General features: G+C 52.2%; 1 long non-coding RNA gene across 1 annotated transcript; it reads right to left on the bottom strand.

The window, feature by feature from the left end:
• Positions 1–1412: 1412 nt before the first annotated feature.
• LOC117093863 lies at positions 1413–3344 on the bottom strand. Its single transcript, XR_004441284.1, has 2 exons — positions 2711–3344; positions 1413–2199 (listed from the first exon to the last, which is right to left on the bottom strand). It is a non-coding gene; the product is annotated as an uncharacterized LOC117093863 (long non-coding RNA).
• Between the last annotated feature and the right edge of the window lie 21518 nt (positions 3345–24862).

Below are 24862 nucleotides of genomic sequence, written 5' to 3'. Positions count from 1 at the left end.
GGCCCAATCCCTATCCCAGACACCCTCCCTCCCCCCACCATCTATAGGCATTCCATGAGGCCTCCAGAGCCCCTGAACCCCAGCTCTAAGCAGCAGAGATGCCCCAGGAAGCAGATCAGGCTCCTCCACCTGACTCTCCACCACATCCCAATTGCACCCCAACGTAGACGCCACCCCATGTTCCAGACACTCAAAGTCCCCGTCCCTCCCACAGACCTCAAGTTGGAGGGTACCTTTGATGGTCACCCTGCTGCCCTGCCAAGCATGTGCCCACTCCAAACACCTCTGCATCCTTCAAGGCTGGCTTGCATGGCCCCTTCTCTGACCTCTCCACCCCTAGACACAGCCAGGCCCTCTCCTGTGCTGTCCCTGTCCCTAGGCATTTATACCTCCATTACTGTCCTTGTCACACTGATGTTTAGTGAGGCTCAGTTGTCTCTGGGAATAGGTCTTGCCTGTTCAGTCACTTTTGGAGGCCACAGACTACATCCTCCTTATCCGAATGTGCCAGGAGCCCGGCTCGTAGTAAGCTTTCAATAAACACATGTCGGCAAAACGAACGAATGAATGTGTCGACGGTGTTAAGTTGAAGCAGGTTCTGTTCTGTTTAGAGATGGGGACCAGGGCCAGCTGGAGAAGCCTCTCTCAGCTATACTGTTCTTGAGCTCAGCTGCGTCCCGAGAGGGAAGGATCTGCAGGGAAGGCTTAGCAAAGGAAATGCCACCTCCAGTCCCATTCAACAGGAAATACTCGCCTTCCTGTATTCCTATCTGTATGGATTTAGATGATGGAATCGAAAGTTTGCATTATCACCCATCCAGCTGTGCTCAGATGAGATTTCCAGTCACACAAAGCATGGATACACCACTTGGAAGGAAATCCCACAGCGACCATGGGAGGAGGAAGCCCTGCAGTCGCGGCTCCGACAGGAGGATGTCACGTCTCCAAGTTCATTCACCATAAGCTGAACCTCTGCCCAGTGGGCACCCACAGATGGCAAACCTCTGCCTGTGCTGAACGTCTGCCGTGTGTTCTTATCCCAGGAGCCCTGGCGAGAGCGAGCTCCCTTTTCTCCCTCCCCACCCATAAGGTCAACTCGCCCCCATCTTGGCTGAGGCTTCTCCTTGTTTAGACACTTCCGATGCTTGGTTCTAAGTTTCTGCATTTACCTTTAAAGCAATTATCAGCTAACAATGCTCTGCACCCTAAAACAATGCAACCAGAGGACAGGAGCCTATTTGAAGTTATAAATAACTCCCTTTCTCCTGCCACTTGTTTGCAGTGCTGTATAAATCTTGAGGTGTGTGAATTTCATCATTACGAATGTTCTTTAAAATGTAATAAAACTTTTTTCATTAAAAATCAGCCAATGAAAATCAGCCCCGCACGCACCCTCAGACGGAGGCCCGCAATATTTGCATTGCAGAACGACTGTAATTTTATTCATGGATTGGCATAGCCTCAGCCCATCGGTAATTAAACGCGGAACAGCTGTCACTCTGCCCCATCCTAGGGAGACAGGACGGAATAATGAGCCCCTATCGAAGGGCTTGGTGGTAGGAGACCCGCATAGATAGACGGGGGGTGGCTGGCACAGGGAGGGGGCTGGTGCGGGCAAGGGCTGGCATGGTTGTGGGATCTCTGCGCCTGGGCTCAGGACTATACCTGGCTCACTGATTCCAGACTTCCCTTCTGGCTTCTATGGGAAGACGGGACAGTACATACATTCCCCAAAGGCCACGTGGGACCTCGCAGAGATGGGCTTGGGGTTTCGGGGGGGACTGGGGAGTACTTTCAGCTTCCACCTTGAACCCTTCTGTGCTGTTTGAAACACGTTAACAAGCAAGCTGGTATTACTTCTGTAATTCACAGAGCTAATTTTAAAAAGGATAGGGTGCTGAGCAGTGGCAGCAGAAGGAAGGAGGGGACCCTGGACCTGCCAGAGCTCCTGCTAGACTCATGAAGACCTGGAGAGAGAGGTCCCAAAACTCTCTCCCAGCTGGAAGGGGTATTGAAGACCTTCTGACCTGATGTCCCATTTTGCAGATGAGAACGTCAGAGAGCTGGGGAGGCACAGTGGTTTGGAGCAGTCATTGGCTAGAGCCTGACGCAATCCACAGGTCTGGGTTCTGGACCCCCACAGCCTACGGTGTGACCTGGAGCAGACACATCTCCAGGTCCCTGGGCCTCAGTTTCCTCCTGCATACAAGGAGTGGAGATGCGGCGTGTGTGGGGGTCGGGTGGGTGCCTTTGGGACTGGCAGCACAGAGGTGCTGGGAGCAGTCTTCCTGAAGCCCCTTTTGGGCTGGATCTATTCATCTCCTGGGGTTTCAGAAGGGGAGCCAGGGGGTGAACCAGTCTGCTGTCTGTTCCTCCCGCAGCCCCCACCTGGACTCCCCTTGCACCTCCCTGGCCCCCTGGTCTACACAACAGGTTCTTTGACCACCTCTCAGCAACCTTCCCTCCCTCGCTGCTTCTTTTAGGGTTTCCAGGTTATCTGTACCACATCACCAGCACCAGCAGGGGACAGAAGACTTTCTCCCAGAGCCCCCGAGGAGCCCAGACCAGCGATCCAAGGGTAAGACCTCAGGGCTCTGTGTTCCTGCAGGCCCAGCTCCCCGCCCACTGCTCAAGGCTGCCTACCCTCAGGGTGTGCCATGGCACATGTGATATCCATGCCAGCCCCCTTAGGGGACCCCTCCATCCTGACCTAGGCCTCCCACTGAGTCTGGACGCCACGGGAAGGGGTGGCCTCCTCCATGAAGGCTTCTTGGCTTATCTGGGACCACAGAGCACTTGATATAGTTAGGATTTGTGTCCCCACCCAAGTCTCATCTTGAATTGTAATCTTTATAATCCCTATGTGTCACGGGAGAGACAAGGTGGAGGTAATTGGATCATGGGGGCGGCTCCCCCATGCTGTTCTTGTGATAGTGAGTGAGTTCTCACGAGATGTGATGGTTTTATAAGGGGCTCTTCCCCCCGTGCTCAGCACTTCTTCCTGCTGCCTTGTGAAGAAGGTGTCTTGCTTCTCCTTTGCCTTCTGCCATGATTGTAAGTTTCCTGAGGCCTCCACAGCCATGCTGAACTGTGAGTCATTAAACCTCTTCCTTCGTAAATTACCCAGTCTCAGACAGTTCTCTATAGCAGCATGAAAATGGACTAACACAGCTCTCTTGTTTTTCTTGAGCCAGGGAAGAGCTGAGCAGATCTGGCCAGCCAGGTGATGGGCAAGACACAAAAGGGCCTCCCTCTGTGGGGCTGTGCTGGAGGAATTGGCTCAGTGACACCGTGGTGGGGAGCAGAGATCTTCCGGGAATGGACTGGCAGGTACTGACTGTAGTGTCTGAGATCTAGTAGACCCATGTCCTGTACCTACTGTGACAATGAGTGGGGGGAGCATGCAGTGCTTTGGGTGGGGCACTGCCCACCCTAGTTGTGCAGAGGGTGGTGGGAAAGGTCGAGGGGGCCTGTCTGGGTGGTGGCCCTATGGAAGGACAGAATGAGGGGTTCCCGGAGAGGGGTGATGGCTGGGAATCCCTAAGGCCATCACTGGGGGCAGGGAGTCTGCCAGGTCATTGCTGGGAGAGGAAGGGGTGTGCCCACTGCCAGGCTGTTCCTTCTAGGACCCAAAGAAGGGGGGCATGTAACCCAGATCCAGAGGCAGGGGGCACCTCCATCACACCCATTGCCATACACATGTTGAGATCTGAGCGTGGCTGTGTCAGGTGCCCAGGATCTGACTTTCTCCCTGTGACCGTGAGGGTTTTATGTCCTGCTGGTCCTGATGTCCTTGGCACCGTCATGTCTGGGCCTGTGAAGGTGGCAGGATTTTCAAAGACATCTGTGGAACATAAGCTGTAATGACAGAAGAGAATGTTTGAAATCAGGCGACCTCTGCTGAGGCTCCTGGGGCCAGGCAGAGAATGTCCTGCAAGACAGGTGGCACCAATGTTTATAAAGACCTTCAGGACTGCAGAGAACGCAGCCACACAGGAGCAGGCAATCTCCTGGCTGACGACACACAGTACTTGGGATGCATGGATCCTGAGAAACACCATGGGGCATCGACGGACACACCTCTGCTCTGCTGTAGGCAGAAGAGGCAAGTACTTTGGTTCATGTGAGAGCATGCATGAAAGAGTGTGGACATGTGTAGGAGTGTGTGTGTGTAAGCGTGCACAATGTGAGTATGCATGTGTATAACCATGCCGATGTGAGCAATTGTGCATATGTGAGAGTGTGCATGGGTGTGAACATGCCCCTGTGACAGTGTGCATGTGTGCGATTGTGCACATGTGAGAGTGTGTGAGCACACACATATGTGTGTATGCGTGACGAGCCCATGTGACAGTGTGCATGGGTGTGAGCACGCACACATGTATGTGTGACATGCCCATGTGAAAGTGTGCCTGTGTGTGTGCATATGTGTATATGTGAGTGTGTGCAACTGGGCGAGTGTGTATGTCTCCACTAAAATGTGTAGTCAGGAGGGCCTGGGGACCCAAGAGCCAGCTGAATGTTTCCGCTCCAGCGCTCCTTTCAGCCCTTCCCTTACTAGTGGACTCATGGGACAAGCCTTCAGGAGTGGAAGGTGCCATTCCCACAAGGTAGACCTGAGGGCTATCCCCAAGGCCCTTGCAGTTATCTAAGACTAAGATGGTTTGAAGCCAGTGAAGAGAAGGCTTTCTTGGGAGCAGAGCCACAAGGCCCCCACCACCCGCTAGCAGCTTTAACAGCTGTGGCTTCCGGGTGAAGGCTGCCCGTAGGAGAGAAAACCTGCTCAGAGCGGGTGGGAGTTTGAATCCACTTTTGGCCTTCAGTGCCCGGTGGTGGTGCGGGGCTGGTGGATGTGCAGGCCAGACACGACTCAGCTCCAAAGGTAGAGCCCCAGGGGGATTTGCCTGGGAACACTGAGGCATCCAACAGCTCAGCAAAGAGCTGGGGGGATCGCTAAGAGGAAGGAGCCACGTTGGGCACCACAGCACCCAGTGATCCGGGCTCTCCCGGGCATAGTCAGATCCTACTGTGCTGGAGCTATGGCCGCTGCCCTTCCCCCCCATCCCCAGCCCCTCCTCACTTCCCTAGCTCCTTCCTTCCAGCCTGTGCTATTTGGGGAGGGACAATGCAGAACTGGTTTGGGCACAGTACAGGACCCTGGCTGAGCAGGAGGGGCCCTGATGGAAGAAGGCAAGGAGGCACTGCTGAGCCAGCAGGAACTATGCTTCTGCCACCCAAGAGCATGTGGGGGCAGGGCCTCCTTCTGGGCTGGGACATTGCCTGGTAGCCTCTCCCTGTCTCCTCTGCCCACACGTTATACCAGCGACAGCATCCAGTGCTCCACAATGCTCCTGACGACAGCCATGGCGGCTATTTATTGAGTGGTTAACTCTGTCCAAGTCCTCTGCTTGGCGCTATACACCGAGATATCTCTACTATAGACAGATAATGACGATGCATAACAGGCCACGGGAGTGATTACTCTCTCCCTTTAGAGGTGGGGAAACAAGCTTGCGGGACTCATAGAAATATAACTCTTGGACACAGTCCTACAGCTACAGCAGGTTGAAGCCAAAATGGGATGTATTGGCTCATATATCCAAAAACTCTGGAAGCAGCCCCAGCTCCACGTTCAGAATCTCAAATGATGCCACCAGGACCCTGTCCCATTCACATCTCTCTGCCAGGGTCTTCTCTACACCAGCCCCAATCTCCAGTGCCCACCTGGGGCAAGATGGCAGCCTGCGGCTCCGGATCCCCAACCACTCGGGAGTCCATCGGGGGCATCTGCAATGTCATTGGCTCTGATTGGGTCATGTGCTTAGCCCTAAACCAATCACCATGACTGGAGAATGCAATGCTCTGATTGGTCAACTGCAGAGCTTTTGGGACTGTCTGCCCTTCAGAAGCAGGAGGACAAAGGCAGGAGGTCCCCAGAGAAGAATGTGGTGAACAGAAGAAGGTCAGTGACTGCATGCTGGGTGGCAGGGCACAGACACCCACCACAAAGGCCAGAGCTGAGCCAGACTCCAGAGCACCCCCCTAGCTCTTCCTCACCTCCCTACGGCACTCTGGGGTCGCTGGACTGGCATGGCTGCCCCCAAATTTTTAAGACATGCCTACTGGAAAGTCCCTGACCGAGCCTCAGGCCTTAGGGGCTGCATCTGTCAACATCACCTCTGCCCGAGATTTGGGGGAGGTGGAGGGTGCTGGAGGCAGGGATGGGGTGGTTCCCGCACAGGTTCTTCAAGTTGGGGCCCTGGGGAACCCAATCAAATTGTCACTGCAGTTATATAACTTAAATATATGGGCTGTAATTATTTTTTAAAATATTCCAATAAAATTGTCTCTGATTATTTTAGTCACAATACAAATCGCCTCAATTAGAGCAGAAATAGGGCACGGGTTTATGGCTTCCCATGAATCTGAGAGTAACCTCGGCTCGGAGGTGGAAAAGCCAGCAGCTCCCTCTCGGCCCTCCCATGAATCCTGCGGCAACATGGCCCCGAATCTAGCATGGACGCAGCAGGCTGGAAGGAGGGAGAGGGGAAGCTCTCTGGGTCATGCGTGCAAGGACTTGATGCCAACAGCTGGTTCCAGGCCCGTTTGGAAAGGAGAGATCTCCAGGTTCACGGGAAAGCTTGATTCGGGGTTGGGAACCCTGATCCCCTCATGGGTCCACGCCTTCTCCATGCACCCCCTGTCTCTCCCTCTGTAGTGGCATGAGTGGCCTGAGACTCCAGGGCCTAGAAGAGCCCCACTCGGGATGGAGCCTCTCTCCATCTCTCCTGGGCCTTCAGCTCTGGCCCGGTCCACCCAGTGGTCCCAGCCGGCAGCATCTAGGTTCCCCTTTATAAGATGGCAGTTTCCACCTGCCGAGAAAGGGAGCCCTGTTGAGCCCTGAAATCCAGCCAATGCCCCAGTTACCAACGGGGAAACTGAGGCACCAAGAGGAAGCATAGTTCAAGTCACACAACAAAGGAGCTGCAGACCAGAAAAGACTCCAGACTCTGCCTCCCAGCCCCAGGAAGCCGCGGGAGAGGGTGGGGACAGAGGTCACTCTGTGGCCAACAGCCAGGCCCTTGCCGTCCTCCTGCCCTGCCCTATCTTTCTCCCCCAAGTTCTTCACAATGCTGAGACCCTCGAGAGCCCTACTGAGCCCCCTCTGCCCGGTCAGGGCCAAGGAGACCTCAGCAAACAGCCATCTCGCAAGTCTAGTTTGTGAGCTGGGCTCAGCCAATTAGGTCCTGCTGTGGTCTGAATGTTCACGTTACCCCCCTCCAAATTCATATGTTGAAACCTAATCACCAATGTGATGATGTTAGAAATGGGGCCTGTGGGAGGTGAATGGGATGAGTGCCTGTATAAAAGAGGCTCCAAAGAGCTCCCTGGCCCCTTCCACCATATAAGGCACCTCCTTCTACCAGAAAACGGACTCTCAACAGACACCGAATCTGCCTGTGCCTTATCTTGGACTTCCCAGCCTCCAGAACTGTGAAAAATAAATTTCCCTTGTTTATAAGCCACCTAGTTTAAGGCATTTTGTTATAATAGCCCACACAGACTAAGACAGGTCACCTTCCCCAGGGCCCACAGTCATGCCCTGTTCTCCGATGCTGCCCAGCCTGGAGTGTCATGACCTGCAGGAGACGCTCATCCCTCCCACCGTGGTGGTTTTCGAACACACTCTTGGCAACATCATTTGTCCTGGGACCCCCACCAGGGGGAAAGAGCAACAAGGCCTGAGCCTCTCAGACCCAGCACGACATAGGAGGTGCCCCCACACTTCCCAAGCCCACAGTGACTGTGTGGCTTTGCTAAGAGAGCTGGCTGCAATGTTCCTCTAGGCAGCTGGAGAGGAAGCCCCTTCCCTGTCCCTTCAGGCATGCACACAGTAGTAGGTAATTCACGGGCATGGCAGTGCCCCTCAGCCCTACCACATCTCTCTCTTTTTTTTTTTTTTTTTTTTTTGAGACTGTCTCACTCTACTGCTCTGTCTGGAGGGCAGTGGCATAATCTCGGCTCACTGCAACCTCTGCCTCCCGGGTTCAAGCGATTCTCCTGCCTTAGCCTCCTGAGTAGCTGGAACTACAGGCACACACCATCACGCCCAGCTAATTTTTATAGTTTTAGTAGAGACAGGGTTTCGCCATGTTAGCCAGGCAGGTCTTGAACCCCTGATCCACCCGCCTCAGCCTCCCATAGTGCTGGGATTACAGACATGAGCCACTGCACCTGGCCTGCACCTCCTCTTTTTAAGGAACATAAGCATTTTTCTGTCAAACACCAGTGAAAATGGTTTTGGAATTATTTTCCCATTGGAATTGCAATAAAAACACGGGTCAAGTTGGAGAGAACTTGAATCTTCACGCTAGTGGGTCTTCCCATCTGGGGGAAGAACCATTGCTCTTTAACGAGGACGAGGTGCGTCTTTTTGCCCTTTTTATGGTTTTCTCGTTTTCTTTCTATGGATCTTGCCTGTTTCATGTTAAGCTGGTGCTGTTTATCACTTTATTGATGCTGTAAATGAGGCCTTTTCCACTTTATTTTCCGGTCAGCTCGTCCCTGGCATGCAGGAAGCTGTGGGTCTTTATCAGACCACTTTTCCAGGCTTTCTTAGCAGTTCTGTTTTGCAATGAATCCTCTTGGACTTTCTGGGTAAATATAAACACTCTCTGCCAAGAATGATAATATTGTCTCTTGCTTTCTAATCTTTGGACTGCTTTTCGTTGTCTTTATTTCCAGTCTTACTGTCTTGGCTGAGAACCCCTGTTTAAGAATGTGGAGAGAGGGGTCACCTCCAGCTGCTCATGAAGCCCCCAAGAGCCCTCTGCACACCTGCAAGTCTCCTGCTGCAGCGTTCCCAAAAGCTCCTGTCTTTAGAACATTCTCAATCCAGGGCTGGGCATGGTGGCTCACACCTGTAATCCCAGCACTTTAGGAGGCCAAGGCAAGCAGATCACTCGAGGCCAGGAATGTGAGACCAGCCTGGCCAACATGGCGAAACCCAGTCTGTACTAAAAATAAAAAAATTACCCAGGCATGGTGGTGGATGCCTGTAATCCCAGTTACTCGGGAGGCTGAGGCAGGAAAATCGCTTGAACCCAGGAGGTGGAGGTTGCAGTGAGCCAAGATGGCACCATTGCACTCCATCCTGGGCAACACAGCAAGAGTCTGTTTCCAAAAAAGAAAAAGAAAGAAAAAAGAAAGAACACTCTCGATCCAGATGCCTTACATCTCCCAGGTCTCTCTTCCTTTTCAGGGGTCTTCCAGGGTTAGGCTGTGATTCAGGCATGTGCTGGGGCAGGGGGGCAACCAACTCTTCATGCTGTAAATGGTTCCCTGTGCTAAGGGCTCCAAGGGAGATTTTCCTGGTCTTGTTCTCAAATTCTCCAGGTGCCCCCTCTTCAGGGCCTCCAAACCCCTGGGTGCTGCAGAGCTGACCACAGGGATGAACCCAATTCCTGACTTAAGATCCTAATGAGGCCTGGCGTGGTGGCTCATGCCTGTTATCCCAGCACTTTGGGAGGCCGAGGCGGGTGGATCACCTGAGGTCAGGAGTTCGAGACCAGCCTGGCCAACATGGCGAAACCCCATCTCTACTGAAAATACAAAAATCAGCTGGGAGTGGTGTTGGGCGCCTATAGTCCCAGCTACTCAGGAGGCTGAGGTAAGAGAATTGCTTGGAGCCAGGAGGCAGAGGTTGCAGTGAGCTGAGATTGCACCATTGCACTCCAGTCTGGGCCACAAGAGCGAGACTCCATCTCAAAAAAAAAAAAAAAGTCCTACCGAGGGCTGGTGGACACACAGTCCCCCCAACCCCACCATGGTGCTGTCATGCTGTCTCCCCTTCCATCCAGCATGCGTTTACTGAGCACCACCACTGGCCACACCCAGGACAGCACCTGGGAATCCAAGGAAGACTGGGTGAGCATGGGGCAGAAGACTCATTGGTGCAGCAAGATGAGCTTGTGCATGTGAGTGAGCAAATGGGAGGTGGGAGTGGGGCACCAAGCTGAAAGGTGAATGTGGCCCCTCCTGCTTGGCTCTACGGTGAGGGAAACAATGTAAGGGACAGATAGGAATCCCTGGTGGATGAGACAGGAGGAGTGTGCCGGTGAACTGCAGCCTGGAGGTGTGGAGGAACACACCGCCCAAGTTCCTAGATACAGCCAGGGCAGGATTTGAGGCTGGGGAGGAGAGGACACGAGGCTGGTGCCAGGTGGGAGCTTGGCAGGGAGGCCTGAGACAAAGCGATTAAATGATCTGAAGGATGAGGGACTAAGGCATGTATGTACAAAAGGTCACTGCCATTCCTGGGATGGTGGGGAAGAGGGGCTGGAACTGAGAACATCCTGGAGGATTAGAGAGAAATGGGTCTTTCCCAGACGAGAAGACTCAATATTGTAAAGATTCAAGTTCTCTCCAATTTATCTGTATGTGTGTGTGTGTGTGTGTGTGTGTGTTTTAATGGAGTCTCACTCTGTCGCCCAGGCTGGAGTGCAGTGGCGCTATCTCAACTCACTGCAACTTCTGCCTCCTGGGTTCAAGCGATTCTCCTACCTCAGCCTCTCAAGTAGCTGGGGGGCACCTGCCACCACATCTGGCTAATTTGTGTATTTTTAGTAGAGATGGGGTTTTCATCACAACAAAATTAATGGCATTTTTTTTCCTCCTGACCCCAGAGAAGGGAGAAAATGGGCAACTCCCCAACTCCCACTCCCTACCTGCCCCCATCCCTGCTGTGGCTTCAGCTATACCCAGGCCTCCAGACCAGGGGAGGGTAGGATAGATGTCAAGGGCAATTTTCTACTCAGATAAACCATCGTCATGAAAGTGCATCACAAACTGGTGACACTGAAAGGAAAGTTGTTTAATTTCTGATTTGGGGTAAACAAAAAGTTAAGGTGGTTCGCATTGCAACAGTAGCAACATCCCACCAGGTGCAGTGGCTCATGCCTGTAATCCCAGCACTTTGGGAGGCAGAGGTGGATGGATCACAAGGTCAGGAGTTCAAGACCAGCCTGGCCAAGATGGTGAAACCCCATCTCTACTAAAAATACAAAAATTAGCTGAGTGCAGTGGCGGATGGCTGGGGTCGCTTGAACCCGGGTGACAGAGGTTGCAGTGAGCCGAGATCTCGCCACTGCACTCTAGCCTGGGTGACAAAGCAATACTCCATCAAAAAAAAAAAAAAAAATCACATTTTAGCAGCTACTGGAAGGATGTCTCCTGGCTCTCGAAGCCCTTTCTCCCTTCTCTGGAAATGTGCCCAAGACTTGGCCAGGCCCTGGCTGCAGCACCTGTGATTCAGAACTGGCTGAGTGGATTTTCTCTTCCAGGAACCAGAAGTGGTAAAGTTGAGTGCTTTATTCATGGCCAGTCCCAGGGAGATGAAAACCCCAAAACTCCAGCCTCCAGGCCAGTCTAATTTTTTTCAGCATTCTCTCTGATCCAGAGAGCCAGCTTCATGGTGTTTATTGGTCTGGAGCTGCCTACCACCCATTCCTTCTCGTTGGTGCCCTGATTGACCCATGGGAATCACTACTCCCAAGTTCTCAGTCTATGAGCTGCAGGTGGAGCTGCACCCGCCCACCTGGGCAGCAACCTGTGACCCAGGGCTTCTGCTCATGAGAACACTGCTCTCCTGTGGCCACCAGGATTGGCCCTGGGGTGGGCATGTGCCTCTGGCCACATAGTCAGGCCTCATGAAGACTAATCCCAGGGGGTTTTTTTTGTTGTTTTTTTTTTGAGATGGAGTCTCACTCTGTCACCCAGGCTGGAGTGCAATGGCGTGATCTCAGCTCACTGCAACCTCTGCCTCCTGAGTTCAAGCGATTCTTCTGCCTCAGCCTCCTGAGTAGCTGGGGCTACAGGCGCCCGCCACCATGCTTGGCTAATTTTTGTATTTTTTTTTTTTAGTAAAAACGGGTTTTGCCATGTTGGCCAGACTGATTTCGAACTCCTGACCTCAGATGATCCACCCACCTCGGCCTCCCAAAGTGCTGGGATTAAAGGTGTAAGCCACCGCACCCGGCCCTAGCCCAGGGCTTTTGTCTGAGCAACTTGGAGTAATCGTCTGCCATGTCCAAGTTGGACCCACACTTGGACAGGTGTAAGCAACTACTCTGCCACCATGAAGAGCCTAGGAAAGTCATCCACAGAGTCAGCCAGAGCCCAGAGACTGTGCCTGAATCCAGCCCCACCTGAGTCCAGCCTGCCCTGGATGGGGGTCTACTCAACCCAGGTGGATCAGGTGTTCTGCTCCTTGGCACCCCAAGAAACCTCCCCACAAACAGCATCTTTCAAGTAAACCCACCTGCACTCTTCTGGCTTAAGTCAATCAAAAGCAGTTTCTGTTGCTCAGCAGAAGAGCTGGCTCCAGAAGCCAAAAGGATAAGAACAGGGAGACCCAGCTCTAGGAGAGCCACAGGTCTGGGGTTGTGACCAGTTCAGGGATGGAGAAATCCAGCATTGGCCTTTTGAGGTGGGGACAGGAAGTGGAATCTCTTAAGCTGGATCCAAGGATGAGTCTGGGCATAGAAGGTTTGGGGGTCACGTGGCTGGAGCTGGGCCTTGGTGGCATTTGGGTGGGGGAAGAAGCACAGGTGTGGGAAACCAAGCAGGCAGGACTGAGTGAGTCCAGAGGCCTGGGCTGAGCAGAAGTGGACACGGTCTGGCAAACAGGCTGGGGAGGTTGGTTTTGACACCAAGAAAATAGGACGTCCCTGAAGTATGATTTGCCCCGAATGGTGGATCATTGATTTAGGGTTTCTGACAGGTGTGCTATTCTGAAACCTGACGGAGAGAAACATTAAGTCCAGGAGTTCCCATTTTGCATTAAGCAATCGCATTTCTCTCCGCCTGGTCAATTCTATAGCCAAAGCACTTTTGTCCCCTGGAGGGAGTTAGGATGGATTTGAATTAACCAGGAAGTTCTTTGATTGCTATTTTAGAACTTCTCTCTGCTACCTGGCCTGACATAATAATTACCCGCCTGTGATTTATCTCAGGCCGATTATGAGTGATGATAGGGTTTGGGGTGATAATTGAGTGTATCCAACACCCTACCTCCTCCCTTGTGATTCAAGCTGAATCAGCCGTCATTGTCCCTCTGGGACACTTGTGTGCACTGCTACCGCACCAAGAGAGGATTATGGAACGAGACCAGCATTTAGCAGAAACTTTCCACTGCGGCCAGCCCTGTGGGAATCTCTCCAGTTGGGCCACTTGTAAGTCATCCTTTGGACTGTGACTCACAACCCCAAAGCCAAACCTGACCTCTGTCCTTCACCACATAGTTACTGGGCTCCAACTGTGTGTCCAGCACTGATCTGGGAGGACCTCAGTGAACAAAGCAGAAAGGGCCCTGTCCTCGGAGGTCTGTGGAGGGAGAGTGGAGGGGCAGAGTATACATGGACACATAGCACATGGACAGAAAGGGTAACATTTTTTTTTTTTGAGATGGACTCGCTTTATTGCCCACGATGCTGACTATAACCTCCGCTTCCCGGGTTCAAGTGATTCTCCTGCCTCAGCCTCCTGAGTAGCTGGGATTACAGGTGCCCGCCGACAGCCTGGCTAACTTGTATTTTTAGTAGAGATGGGGTTTCACATGTCGGCCAGGCTGGTCTCGAACTCCTGACTTCAAGTGATCCACCAGCCTCAGTCTCCCAACATGCTGGGATTACAGGTGCACTGGACATTTTTAAAGCCTTCCAGAAAAAGCTAGCTTTTATGGCAGTGGACCAGTGCAGTTGCACAGGGCTCTGTGCTCAGAAGGAAGTTTACTGCACTGGAGGTTACTGCTCTGCGATTGCTGTCTTGACATCCTTAATGTTTTACGTTTGAACTCGTGCGTTGTGAGTGAAGTCCCCTGGGACAATGGAGCATGAGCTGGTTGCTTGGAACCCCTGCCCCTCACTCCCTCCCCACATTTCAGGATGGGCTCTCGGCCACCTATTTCCCCTCCTCCACTCAGTGACTGCTGTCCCCCTGCACTCACCACATACTCCCTCCCGCTGCGGGGCCTGAGGACAGGTGCTGGGAGGGTCGGGGTTGGGCACCCACTCTCTGTGCACTGAGTGGCAGTGTGGGGCCCCAGGACTTGTGAGGGTCTGCATTCAACCCCTAAGTATCCTCATGTCTAAGGGAGGGAAGAGGTGAATAGCAAATTAAAAAACCCACTTTTTTTGGGCAGGAGGCTTGAGTGGTGTGGAAATGCTGAGGATCACCTCTGTGTTGATTGACAGATGGCCTGGGTGATCCCAGACAGACAGGGGGCCTGGCAAGAGCGGGAAACTCCGTGGACTATTGGTGAATCCCTGCCAGAATTGCAGCTGCCACATCGAAGTGGCTCCTCTACCCAAGAATTTCCTGAGATTTGGAAAGACTGAGGCATGACATGGGCCGTCCCTGTTCATGTTTCCCAGGGACAGGAGCTTTGGCCGAGGCTCAACAGGGACTTGGGCACTCTGTCAGGCCACCTTGTCACTGTCCCTGGAGGATGGAAGGGGAACATGTCCCAGAGTCCTGCCCGGCAGTAGCAAAGGGCATCTTAGCAGCCAAGAGTCACTCTGGGGCTGACAGGAGCATGGCATTGGGATCAGATGCCCCCATGCCAGCCTGGCTCTGCCATGTGCCAGCCGTGTGCCTTTGGGAGGGTCATTGACATTTCGGGGCACCAGCGTCTGTACCTGTGAAATGGATCATGAGGCTGCCATGAAGGTGCTCAGGCCTCCCTTCTGGAATTGCTGTTGAGGTGCAAGGAGCTGTCCAGCTGAATGAAGCCAGCCTCCTCCTAGGCATTTGTCAGCCAGCGACTGTGCATGGCAGGGGGCCCAGGACCCGGCCATTTGTGCCTAACCTGGACTCCTCTTGTGGGAACTTTCTGCTGCGGAGCTCCCCGGTAGATTGGCTGAAACTTCGTGAGCTCTCATTAGTGTCTCGGGCTCTCCCTGCCCAATCACTTCCTCCCTTGTTGTCTTCCATATAGACTTTACTGCTAATAAACCTGTTGCATCTCCAACCCCATCTCAGCACCTGCTTCCTGGAGGCCTCGACTGACACAGATGACCATATGTCTTCCTCTGGGAGCTGTAGGGAGGAAGAAACAAGATACCACAAATGAGGATGCTGGGCCGGGATGGACAACTCCAGGGGGCGCCACCTGGAGCTGCACCTTGCACTTGTCCAGATGCCTTTCGGGGGTCTCAGGCTGTGTGAGCTGAGTTGGAATCTGAGCCACAGCGCTTCCTTTCTTCTGTATCAGAGACTATGATGTCCCAGTGCCAGGAATTCCACGAGCAAGGGTATGCACATGTGTCCCCAGCAGCAACCGGCCTCGACTCCAGGTTCGCCAAGCCTTGGCCATGCAGGGTCTTGCTTTGTAGAGAGACTAGTGCATGCTCAGACACACCTGCCAGCTGCTGGACATCCAGAAGCCAGGAACTCCTAAAGAAAGGTATCCTTTGAATGCTATCACAGGTTCCCTGTACACACAGGAGCCTTGCCCCCTGCACACCCATTTGCTGAGGGAGCCCACTGCCCTCAAGCTGTGAACCCTGGGACCTGGCTGCGCTGGAGATGGGTGGTTGGATGGGGGAGCCTGGCTTGTTGGCACTGATGGTCTGTTGGTGCACCAGGCCATAGGATACGGAGTGGTGCATGAGTGAATGTATTTCTGAACCAAGTAGTCGAAGACCTAGACTCTGCCCAGATTCTGCCACCAGCTTCCTGTGTGAACTTAGGAAAGACATCATTAGTTCAGCTTGGCCTTGGCACATTTACCCATAAAATGGGTGTAATGCCGTCTCAGTTCCAGGGTTCTCAGAGCTGGATGTGGGCTGGGGGGTAGCAGCTCCTGGGCTGGGACTGGACCTCAGGGTGGTTGGACATAGTAGTCACATGCCTCAAGTTTCCACCAGCCTGCAAGGGAGTAAAAGGAAAGAACAAAGAATTGGCCAGGTGTGGTGGCTGACACCTGTAATCCCAGCACTTTGGGAGGCCGAGGCGGGCGAATCACGAGGTCAGGAGTTTGAGACCAGCCTGGCCAACATAGTGAAACCCTGACTCTACTAAAACTACAAAAAATTAGCTGGGCGTAGTGGCAGGCACCTGTAATCCCAGCTACTCGGGAGGATGAGGCAGGAGAATAGCTTGAACCTGGGAGGCGGAGGTTGCGGTGAGCTGAGATCTCACCACTGCACTCCAGCCCAGGAGACAGAGTGAGACTCCGTGGCAAAAAAAAAAAAAAAGGTTGGGCGCAGTGGCTCAGCCTGTAATCCCAGCACTTTGGGAGGCTGAGGAGGGTGGATTACGAGGTCAAAAGATCGAGACCATCCTAACACGGTGAAACCCCGTCTCTACTAAAAATACAAAAAATTAGCCGGGCGTGGTGGGACGCACCCGTAGTCCCAAATACTTGGGAGGCTGAGGCAGGAGAATCTTTTGAACCTGGGAGGCAGAGGTTGCAGTGAGCCGAGATCGCGCCACTGCACTCCAGCCTGTGCAGCAGAGTGAGACTCCGTCTCGGGAAGAAAAAAAAAAGAAAAGAAAAGAAAAAAGAGAAAGAAAGAAAGAACAAAGAATAATCTATAACTTTCTGGCTGTAGGAACAGGAGAGTTGGCGGTTGCACCATTTATCAATATGGTGGCAAAATCAGGAATCCAGGTTGGGACACTGCAGAAACTGCAGTGCTCTAGGTTCCTGCCAGCCTGCCTTTCTGTACCTCCTCTTCTGATAATAGAGCCCATCCTTGCTGTGTCCTTGGGTGGGATGCAACTGACTCCGCCTCCTGGCTTCAAGGGTGGGACTTGACCCAGACCTGGCCAATGAGGTGATGTCATTCCTCCCAGACACCCTGATTGGTTCAGTGATGGGCACACAGACCCAAGTCAGCTGATGGGCATCTTCCCTGGAACTTTGGGGAACTGGGTGCTTGCCCTCTTTTCTCCAGGCTTGCAAACTGATGTGTGGAAGGAACTTTGGGAAATGTGAGTGGCTGTTTTGGCTGCTACAGGCCTGCCCGAGAATGAAGCCAATAGCACAAGAAAACAGAATCAAAAGAGGGAGGGTAGAGTCCTGAAGATACCTTTTGGACCCCTGGATCCAGCCATACCTGAAGCAAGCAAGAAATTCCTTTGGACTTCTCAGTCAATCAGTGCCTTTTTTTTTCCACTCAAAAACCAATATTTGAGCACAGGGTAAGTGCCTAGTACTTTATTGGGCGCTGTGAAAACAGCAGGGGTGAAAACAGACATCTTTGAGCTCTTCGGGAGCTTACAGGTTGATCAAGAGAGCATTTCCCCCAGCTATGAATCTAACGGGAGTTTGTCAGTTGGATCTTTGCAAGAAATGTGAAGGACACAACAGGCAGTGTCTGAGAGAACAGTTTTATGGGAAATGAAGAGACAATCTACACGTACACATTTTATCTACTGATGCCCAGCAGAAACCGAGGACAGAGTGTTAAGACATGATTTAGTAAAAATAGCTCTGTGTGAAAGCAGAGAAATACACTTTTTGGTGATCTGGGTAGGAACAAGGGAAACAGGGCTTGGATAATTTATTATTATTATTATTATTATTATTAAGACAGAGTCTCGCTCTCTCGCCAGGCTGGAGTACATTGGCACGATCTCTGCTCACTGCAACCTCCGCTTCCCGGGTTCAAGCAATTCTCCTGCCTCAGCCTCCCGAGTAGCTGGGATTACAGGCACCTGCCACCACGCCCGGCTAATTTTTGTATTTTAGTAGAGACGGGGTTTCACCATGTTGGCCAGGCTGGTCTCAAACTCCTGACCTCGTGATCTGCCCAACTCAGCCTCCCAAAGTGCTGGGATTACAAGCGTGAGCCACCGTGCCCAGCAGAAAATCTTTAAATGGTTGACATGTCCCCAGAACAGCCTCTTCCGAATGACAACTACCCTAGCTGCACTCTTGACAGAAGCCACTTAGTAGATGATTTTTTCAATGTTTACCTTTTTAGTGATAAAGATAATATGAGCACATTAGCAAACATTTGAAAAACAGAGAAAAAGAGCTCTGATAATCTTACAACCCTAATGCAACCATGGTTAAAAATGTTTTTTGATAATAGAATGACAGCATCCCTGGCGTGGTTGATGAGCCTGTGTGATGTGTTTATTATTCTATTCTGGGCACTGAGAGCCCTGGCCTGGCCTCAGGGTGAAGATGAGGTGTTAGGGAGCAACTCTGAAGCCTAATTGACCAAGTTGGAAACCTGCCCTATTCAAGAACTATGTGACCTGGGGCAAGTTGCTCGGCCTCTCTGAGCTTCTGTGTCTTCATCTATAGACTGGGCATATAATGGTACCTATTTTGTTGGTACATTATGAGACTAAAAGGAGATGGAGCTGAGTAAATATTGGTCCTTTCCTCACCTTCCTGCCTTAGCCACTGCCTGAGCACAGCTGCAGACTCCTGACCCCGGCTGGTCCTCATGTTCTGATCCTCCAGTGATAGAATAGGCATGGCCCAGCCCTGAGCCACCAGTGGTATGTCAGCAGGGAACGTCACCTCTGCAGTGGGGATATGACCATCTGGGCAATTCAGGGGCTTCCCAGATCCCACCACATGCCCAGTTCAGGCACATCCCAAGGCACACCCAGCCACTGCTCAATCACTCCTTTCTTCAGTGTCATTCTGTGCTCTGATAAGTACAGGATGTCAGGCTCTGAGATGCAGACATACAGCTCCTGCTGTCACCTCCCACTCAGAGTCCCAGAGCCAGGGCTGTGAGGAGCTGGGGAATCATATCTGCCCAGAGAGGGCACTTGCTTTGCAGAGATCACTCAACAAGTCAAGGAGTGAAGCCAGGCCTCGAACCCAGGTCTCTTAACTTTACACCGAGTGTTTGTCTTTGGGGAGGAGGCCAGGAGGGTGTGTCTGCCAGAAGATGGGTTGCAGGGGGTTCTCAGGTTCTCCATCCCAGGCCCCTCTGCACTCCTGAGACCATCCCTGCCCAGTTCTCCCCACCACATAGATCTGCCTTCCCACGCTAGTGATGCCAGCATCTGTGCCAGAAAGAAAGGACGGTACCCACCGCTGAGTCCTGGTGTAGAGGATTGGATGGTGGTCCATAAAAGATACATCCACCTGGAACCTCAATCTTTGCAGGTGTAATTAAGTAAAGGATCTCAAGATGACGATCATCCTGGATTAGGGCAGGTGCTAAGTTCAATGATGAGTGTCCTTTTAAGGGACAGACACGAGGAAGACACAGAGGAGAACGTCATGTAAAGACAGAGGCAGGGAACGGAGTGATGCTGCCAGGGAATGCCAAAGATTGCCGGCAGCTAGAGAGACAGGGAATGATTCTCCCTGGGAGACTCCAGGAGGAGCCCACCTTGCTGATGCCTTGATTTGGACTTCTAGCCTCCCAAACTGTTAAAGAACACACTTCTGTTGTTTAAGCCACCCAGTGCATGGTCATTCATCACAGTGGCCCTAGGAAATCAGGACACCTGGAAAGCTCACTTAGAAGCAGGGGGCTCAGCTCAGCGGGTACCACTCCCTCCTGCATGGGCTTGGCCCAGTGCAACAGCCACAGGACTTCAGATCTTCCTCTGGGAGGTGGGAATGAGGCTGTTCACATTCCACCAGTCTGTCATACAAGCGTTCAGCCACTGCTAAATGATGTTGGAGGGACACAAAGCCAGATGCTAGTCAAAGCTGGTAGAGACACCGGGCATGATGGCTCCCAGTTATCCCAAGCACTGGGATGTCTGTCATCCCAGTGCTTTGGGAGGCTGAGGCCAGGAGTTCGAGACCAGCCTGGCCAACAAACAGAGACCTCAACTGCAAAAAATAAAAAAAATTAGCCAGATACGGTGACACATGCCTGTAGTCCCAGGTACTTGCGAGGCTGAGGTGGGAGGATCACCTGAGCCCAGGAGGTTGAGGCTGCGGTGAGCTGAGATCGTGCCACTGCACTTCAGCCTCCAGAGTAAGACCCTGACTCAAAAAAAAAAAAAAAAAGAGAGAGAGATGGTAAAGATGGATGCTATTCAGCCAGTAACTACTGCAGTAGGATAAAGACTTTACTGTAGAACTCAGCTCAACTCTAACCCAGGTGGAGGTGACTGGGCATTTTAAAGGGAAAAGGGGGTGGAGGTGGAACCAGTGGGGGTTTGTGCAGAGTCAGGGAGGTGAAATAAGAAGTGGGTAGGGGCTGGGCTTGGTGGCTCAAGCCTGTAATTCCAGCACTTTGGGAGGCCAAGGCAGGTGGATCACTTGAGTTCAGAAGTTTGAGACCAGCCTGACCAATATGGTGAAACCCCGTCTCTACTAAAACCCCGTCTCTACTGAAAATACAAAAATTAGCTGGGCGTGGTGGTGTGTGCCCGTAATCCCAGCTACTTAGGAGGCTGAGGCACAAGAATCACTCAAACCTGGTAGGCAGAGGTTGCAGTGAGCCAACATCATGCCACTGCACTCCAGCCTGAGTGACAGAGCAAGACTCCATGTCAAAAAAGAAAAAGAAAAAAAACAAACAGGAAAATTGGGGAGGAGAAGTTGATCACTGGGATTAAGCCATCTGAGTTTGCTAACCGGTGCTTATTGAAATTTGGGCCCTATCTTCAGATGCTGGCAGGAACAGACAGTAAATGTTTCTGGCAGCCTTGAGTTCTCCTTGAGTGGGGGCTGGGTCTTCCCAAGGATACAGCCTTCAGCTGATAGACCCCAGGCTAGAGTTGCTCCAAGTCTCTTGGTGTGCGTTGGTGGGTGCAGGGGTGCTGGTGGATGGAAATAGGCTAAGACTCTGCAGTTCCTTTTTTGTTTTTGTTTTTGAGAGAGTCTCACTCTGCCGCCCAGGCTGGCATGCAGTGGCAGGCGTGATCTTGGCCCACTGCAACCTCCGCTTTCTGGGTTCAAGTAATTCTTCCGCCTCAGCCTCCCAAGTAGCTGGAACTACAGGCTCACAGCTCCACGCCCAGGTAATTTTTGTATTTTTAGTAGAGAAGGGGTTTTGCCATGTTGGCCAGGCTGGTCTCGAACTCCTGACCTCAAGTGATCTGCCCGCCTTGGCCTCCCAAAGTGCTGGAATTACAGGTGTGGGCCACCGCACCCCGCTGAATCAGCAATTCTTACAGGCCAAGGTTGAGCTCTCGTCAAGAAGAAGGCTCAGAGGAGCCTGAGTGTGGCTGAGGAGAGAGTCTTTGTCCAGGAGTGTAGTACTCCATGCCAGGCAGGTGGAGGCTGGGGTGAGCCCTGCTGTCCTGGCTGCTATCTCCCAGCAGGAACACAGATAAGTCAAAGGGCTGCCCAGGAGAATGTGGGGTGATGGGGATGACACAGGTGTGGGTGAGTGCATAGAGCAGGGGCAGTAGGCAGGCAGGAGGTGGGGGTGGCCAGAGAAGGAGAGAAAGGGGCCAAGTTGATATCTGAAGGAGGTGGAGCCAGAAAGTGGCAGGGAGGACCAGCGCCTGAGGCAGGGGCACAGCGTCTTGGATGTGCGGAAGCTGAGGAACCTGGTAAGGAGAACAGAGGAAGATGGGGCTGGAGCTGACTACACGAGCTGGTCAAGTTATGCCAATGTTTGGGGCCCCACACCCAGGAGTTAGGCTCAGGTGGGGCTGGGGATGGGATCCAGGCATAGCTAAAATGCAGCCAGGCTTGAGGCCTCACTCCGATGGCCTAAGAGTAATGCAGTGTCCTTGTAAGCAGCCAGGAGAGAGAAGATAACATTGCTTTTATTATTTAAAAAAAAAAAAAAATTTTTTTTTTTGAGGTGAAGTCTCACTGTTGCCCAGGCTGGAGTGCAGTGGCACAATCTGCAACCTCCATCTCCTGGGTTCAAGCAATTGTCCTGCCTCAGCCTCCCAAGTAGCTGGGACCACAGGCACATGCCACCACAGCTGGCTAATTTTTGTATTTTCAATAGAGATGGGGTTTCGCCATGTTGGCTGGTCTCAAACTCCTGACCTCAGGTGATCCACCCACCTTAGCCTCCCAAAGAGCTAGGATTACAGGTGTGAGCCACCAAGCCCAGCCAGATCACTTTCATTTAAAGAACTGCTGAGCAGAAGCTGGGAGGGTCTAGTTGAAAGTTCTAGTGATAACCGGGGTGGGAGAAGAGGGGGCCTGGCCAGGGCAGGGAGACTAGAGCTGGGTGAGGGGAGGGATACCATAAATATTTAAGAGAAGGGCAGGCAGCATTTGGTGAAGACTGGGATGTGCCTTTGAAAGTGGGCAACACCCAGTCTCTGATGTAGACAGCTGGCCTCGTGGATGCTGAGATGGAGAATACCAAGGCATTGAGCAGGGTGATGGGTAAGCTGTGCCTGTTTAAGACTTTGTCTTGCCTAGTAATATGGTTTGGCTGTGTCCCTACCCAAATCTCACCTTGAATTGTAACTCCCACAATTCCCACGTGTTGTGGGAGGAACCTGTGGGAGGTAATTGAATTATGGGGACAGGTCTTTCCTGCGCTGTTCTCTTGATGGTAAATGAGTCCCGTGAGATCTGATGGTTTTGAAAAGGAGAGTTTCCGGGCCTAAGCTCTCTTCTCTTCCCTGCCACCATGTGAGATGTGCCTTTCATCTTCCACCACGATTGTGAGGCCTCCCCAGCCATGTGGAACTGTGAGTCCAATAAACCTCTTTCTTTTGTAGGTTGCCCAGTCTCAGTTATGTCTTTATCAGCGGTGTGAAAACAGATTAATATACCTGGAAATAACTGAGAGGGGCCATGGGTGATACAGAAATGGAGCCAAGGAAGACTCTGAGCTGGAATTAAGGCTGCTGGAGTTGCCTGCACCTGATGGGCAGTTGGAAAAGACAGCGTCTTCCCAAGGGATGGGTTGAGTCTCAGCAGCTGGAGAAGGACTGACCAGAGGGGCAAAGTCAGGAGAGTGAGGGCACCTGGGAGGCAAGGAAGAGACAGTTTCAAAACTAGGGAGTGAGGCCAGGCACAGGGGCTCATGCCTCTAATCCCAGCAATTTAGGAGGCTGAGGTAGAAGGATCACTTGAGGCCAAGGCCAATGTGGGCAGCAGGAGGAGACAGGTCCCTTCAACCCTCAGCTTCAGTGTCATCTCTACCCTCTCTAGAGTCCCTTTGTCATCCTGGTCTGTTTTCTTCTTGGCTCCTTTTGCCATCTGAAATGGCCTATGAACGGGGTGCAATGGCGCATTGCACTTGGGGAGGCCAAGGTGGGAGGGTGGTTTGAGGCCAGAAGTTTAAGACCAGCCCAGGGAACATAGCAAGGCCACCATCTCTACAAAACAAACAAAATTGATCATGCCACTGCACTTCAGCTCTAGCCTGGATGACAGAGGGGGATTCCGTACCCCGCCCGCCACACACAAAAAATAGAATAAGAAGTGCTCCCTAGAGCCCTAAAATCCCGACTGTCCCAGCGGGACAAGGCTGAAAGGTGTTCAGTGGATTCTGAGGGACAAAGAGGTGGGCTGGGCTGGGCTGCTTCTCTTCCTGCCCCCGTCTCCCAGCCCCCAAGTGGAGATTTTCTCCTTCGCTGGAGTCTGGTGCAGTCCAGGTGTGAGAGTAAAAGGAAGCTTTTGGGGGAGCAGTGGAGGGAACTCCCTGACAGGATGTAAATGTCCAACTGCCTTTAAAAATGGAAGCCTCCAACCTGGCCAGCATGGTGAAACACCGTCTCTACTAAAAACAAAAAAATTAGCCGGGCATGGTGGCGAATGCCTGTAATCCCAGCTACTCAGGAGGCTGAGGCAGGAGAATTGCTTGAGCCTGGGAGACAGAGGTTGCAGTGAGCCAAGATCACATCACTGCACTCCAGTCTGGGTGACAGAGCACGAATCTGTCTCAAAAAAAAGAAAGAAAAGAAAAAAAAGAAAGAAAGAGGAAAGAAAGAAAGGGAAAGGGAAAGGAAGGGAGGGGAGGGGAGGGAACAGGTTACATTTTCTTCTTTCCTGCCTTGGAAAGAGCGAATACAAATGTTTCTCTCATCTCCCCTGTCCTCCTGGAGGGCAGCTAGATTAATTGTGACAGCTTTTCTTCAGAATAACACACACTGAAAAGTGCATAGCTGTAAGCACACAGCTTCTTACATTTTCACTAAGGAAATATGCCCCTGTAACCACCTAGAAGAGTTAAACTTGCCATCCCCGACCCCAGAATTCTCTCCTGTGTCCCCTTCCGTTCACTGCTCGCCAGGGAGCCATGATTCTGACTTCCTATAGTTTAGTTTTTCCTGTGTTCTCCTTTTCTTTTTTTGAGATGAAGTCTCGCTCTGTGGCCCAGGCTGGAGTGCTGTGGCAAAATCTCCACTCACCACAACCTCTGCCTCCTGGGTTCAAGCGATTCTCCTGCCTCAATCTCCCGAGTAGCTGGGATTACAGGTATGTGCCACCACGCCTGGCTAGTTTTTTGTATTTTTAGTAGAGATGGGGTTTCATCATGTTGGCCAGGCTGGTCTCAAACTCTTGACCTCTTGATCCACCTGTCTCGGCCTCCCAAAGTGTTGGGATTACAAGCGTGAGCCACTGCGCCTGGCTCCTGTGTTCTTCTTAACTTTAAATAAATGGGGTCATACAACACGGATTCTTTTGTGTCTAGCTGATCTCACTCAGCGTCGTGCTTCTGACATCCATCCTCTTTGTGATGTGAATTTCGCTGGAAGAAAACACCACTTTATTCACCCAGTCTACCGTGGATGGGCATTCGGGCAGTTTCCAGTTTGGGGGTATGTTGAATAGTGCAGCTATGAACCACCTCTCGCCTGTGTCTGCCAGCAGACGTCGACTCACATTTCTGCTGAGCGTACACCCGGGAGTGGAGTTTCTGGGTCAAAGAAGAGCACTGTTTTAAGGTTGCAAATGAATGGTTTCTTTTCCAGATTTCATGAGTCATCTGGGCTG

Source organism: Trachypithecus francoisi, unplaced genomic scaffold, assembly GCF_009764315.1.
Source record: "Trachypithecus francoisi isolate TF-2019V2 unplaced genomic scaffold, Tfra_2.0 Lachesis_group12, whole genome shotgun sequence".
In the NCBI taxonomy this organism is placed as follows: domain Eukaryota; kingdom Metazoa; phylum Chordata; class Mammalia; order Primates; family Cercopithecidae; genus Trachypithecus; species Trachypithecus francoisi.
This window is presented reverse-complemented; position numbering and strand designations above follow the sequence as displayed.